This window comes from Sitophilus oryzae, unplaced genomic scaffold (genome assembly GCF_002938485.1).
Source record: "Sitophilus oryzae breed Bouriz unplaced genomic scaffold, Soryzae_2.0 scaffold_1720_pilon_pilon, whole genome shotgun sequence".
In the NCBI taxonomy this organism is placed as follows: Eukaryota; Metazoa; Arthropoda; class Insecta; order Coleoptera; family Curculionidae; genus Sitophilus; species Sitophilus oryzae.
The window spans coordinates 753583-757821 of NW_022146414.1; positions in this window are offsets into that span (position 1 = coordinate 753583).

Sequence of the window (4239 nt, forward strand, 5' to 3'; positions counted from 1 at the left end):
TGTTAGCACCAAAAAATACGTAGATCTATAGCAAAGATAATATTTCTACTAAAATTGTCAATAAACAAACAGATTAGTGATTTATAAAATACATGAGTACCATTATTAATAATGTTACAGAGTCTTTCAAATACATATAAATAATTTTAAAAAAATATGTTTTTTTATATTTAGTTAATTAATTATTAATTCGTATACTGTGGTACTTCTATACAGGGTGAGTCGTAAATAAGTGCAAATATTTTTAGAGATAGTGTATTTCGATTCCAGATTAATTCCCATTAATTTTTTTTAACTAAAAATTAAAAAAAAATAATATATTACAAGAAAAAGCAACCAGAGGACATCCAGTGGTACCTTAAAATTTAAGCGAAAAATCAATTCTTAAATTTTCAAAGTAAAATATCTTGGTTATTTTGGACTTATTTAATAAATAGTACAGAGAAAATGAAAATATGTTTCTTTTGTCGAAATCTACCACCCCTGTATAAGCTACAAGTATTATGGAGTGCTTTATCTAGTATTCACTCAATTTAGAGAGAGACAGAGAGAGAGAGAGAGAGATTTAAAAAAACAGATCAACTGTTGCACAAAATCAGTTCTAGTATTATAAACGTCGATAAAGAATATAAGCAAGCAAATTAAAATTAATTTGCTTGCTCATATTAAATTAATTGAACCCAACCCAAAGTTAATTTAGTAAAAACTGAAGTAATATACAACGAACTAGTGGAAAGAAAAGACATTCCAATAAATAATACAACAATGAAAATAGCAGATATTTGGGACAAGTAATACACAGCTCGGGATCTCTACATACCAGAAATCGACAGAAGAATTAAGTTAGCATTCAGTACTTATGGAAGAAACTTAATCATATTCAAATCTAGAATACCACTCTATCTAAAGAAGAAAACATTCGACCAATGTGTACTACCACCTATTCAAGCGAAACCTGGACACTTAAGACGGGCATCATAAGGAAACTGCAGGTGATACAACGCTCAGTGGAACGAAATATGCTGAGAATAACCAAGAGAGACCGTAAAAAATAGACTGGATACGAAAAAAGACCCATGTAATAGATATCCACAGAGTCAAATCCCCCAAATGGTAACGGACAGAACACCTGGCTAGAATAACGGATAACAGATGGACCACAAAAATTACAGCAGCATTACAGCAGATTAGATAAAACCTGAGATGGGACCATGATATTAGGAAATTAGCAGAGATAACTTGGGCCCACATAGCCAACGATAAACAACAATAAAGTAGAACTCAACTACTAGAGAGTATCTACAAAGAGAGTATCGAAATATGCGAGGGAGGCTACACCATAATGAGGAAGATGCATATATTTTATTTTTCGCCAGAAACTGTTCAATTTATTAGAATAAATATGTAAAAATGCAAAAAAAACTTTTTTCTTGAAAGCAGTACCACAATTTTATAAAACGGGCCATTAAAATACTATAGATAACGCAAACGACGCCTCGCGAATTGAAACGATATTCTATTGGTCTGACGTCACCCGCCATTCTCGTCGACGCGCGATGAGCAGCAGCCAGACGTGTTCCGTTTATGTACATATTTAGGTGGCGTACTAAGACATTTTTGTTGCTTTTAGCGTTGATTGAAGGAGCTTTTTGTGCTTTTTTGTGCAGTTATTATTTGTATGTGTTATGTGTTCTGAGAATTTTTTAAGTAATGGCAGATTCCGGGTTTGTAAAAGCACAATCAGATAACTTGCCAAAAGTCGATGCTTTTATGTTGGCTGCTTTTATAAATACAAATTCCCAATTTATTGGTGCTGAATTACGAGGAAAAAACAGAGAGGTATGTAACATTTATCCTTTGTAGTACTGAGGCATATTTAAGTATAAGTAGGTACCTACTGTTACAAACTTTTCTATAGTTATAAATATTAATGTTATAAACTTATTTTTCAGATCAGGTAGTGAAACGTATGGAGATAATGCTGTAGGTTATGTAGAAGTGAAAAGAGACAAAAATATTTGTTTACTACGTGGAAAAGTAACTCCAGAGCATAGCGTGAAAAAGAAAGTTTTTTTTTATATATTGACACCCCCTTACCCTTGTTATTTTTAAAGATTGTTTTTTTTACGAAATTATAGGAAATAAATTGTTTATCAGTAATAAATTGTTATCGGAAATAAATTGTTTTTCAAAATATTATACAAAATTTGCCCATAAGCAAACGCCAAAATTAAGTTACTTTTTTAAGTGAAACACCCTATATATTTTTGGATTCTTCGGAAATTTCTAGATATTCTAGATATATTTCATGTATAATATCCTATACCTATCTTCAAATGTTTACAAAATATTTACAGTTGAAAAGCGAAAAATTCCTACAATTTTTTGACCACCTTTTTTGAGACACCCTGTATGACTAGAATTAATTTTAAAAGAGAGTATATGAAAAACCATGCAACTTTTTTATTTAATGTTTTCTTCAAAAACTTGCAGTTAAGGCTGTATGTGGGTGTCAAAATATAATGAATAACCCTGTACATTCAAATTTCATATACCTATGTAAGACAATATACATAAATATATGAACTTACATCAAAATGATCTTCACAACAATAAATCGTAAAAATAGAGGATAATTTAACGTTTTTCTTTTCATCTCTTCTCATGGGCTTGGACCATTTTTTTTCTGTTTTCGCTCATCCATTACTATTTATAAATATCACTAATTACTAATTATGTATTAATTAACACAAATAACTAAAATTTTGACTAGGATTCAATAGCGTTTAAAAGCAAACTGTGTAAAATAAACACGCGTCTGGCTCCACTCAACCAGAAGAACGGCGGCCATTTAAATTAACAATATTTAATTATTTTATATTAGAGGCATTTCTTAACCGGTATCAACGATTTTTTTTGTTCAATTTGTAATTATATGAACTATTTTTTAAAACCATTATTTAAAAACATGCATTTTCCTCATTGGAAATGGTTGAATAAGCTGAAAATAATGATGATGAAAGAATATGAGTGATATAGTACACTTATTTGTTTTGACCTATCATAAAAGAGAGGGGATAAGCCAAATCTCACGAGGGAGAAAGTTATTGAAGCCCCTTAATAAGTTTCACAATAAAGGGAGTCTCTAGAAAAAGTATAAATATAATTTTGTTACAAATTAAGATAATCTAAAAAATAATTTTTTGGGACACTGTATACACGAAAGCCTTAGGGAAATCCATATTTCTATTTCTGTGTAATTTCCCGTCCGCAGAGGTTAAACTCGTTCAATTACAATTACAATCGGCGTTGGCTTCGACAATCTGCGAAGGTAAGGTCGAACCGCTGTAAACATGTCGGAAAATGACGTGCAATATTGCATTTACAATACACCATTTACGCAATTTAACGCAACAAGGGAGTAAATAACGATTTACGTGGCCACGGTCAGCGATATCATGCAGGCCTAGGTTGCTGGGAAATATTATATTGGACAATAATAGTCAATGCCTAAATTATTACACTCAACATTAATTATATGTTTTTTTAAATATTTAATCTATATTTATAAAAGTAATTTTGCACTCACTGACTCATCACGATATCTCTAAACTATAGCATGACTATAGGCCAGACTGAGATGAAACTTGATATTGTTACTCCTTACTGGACATAGATGCTTTGATAAGATCACAAAACATCCCCCTTTAGAATTTTGACTTATATGTCATGAAATGAAAGTAAAAAAAGCGCCCCCTTGAGTTTGTTCGCGCACTGAATTCATGAAATATCGATCGGTATATTTAATTTTTTGGAATATTAATTGTAACGAAATAGGTATATTAAAATTACATTATGCAGTGGCGTGCTTATTTTTTCCTTTAAAATAATTTAACAGTGATGCCCCACCGCCGCCCCTGGCAATTAAACTTAAATCTAATTACATCAAATTAAGTCCCATAGTAAGTGTAATAAACGGGTAAAGTTATATCAAAATCGATTAAATAGTTTTTCAAATATCTTAATTTTTTTTTAAGTAACTTTTGACACCGTGTATCTCGAAATGGAATCTTTAAATCTTCCAAGTTAATATAAACATTTTGTTTTATTTTTGCAAGTTCTATCGTCTATTAAATTTTCCCGATTAAAATCTGAGACACCCTGTATATTAAAAATTACAATAAAAAAATATAATTTATACAGGGTGAGTCTTAAATGAGTACAAATATTTTCAGGACT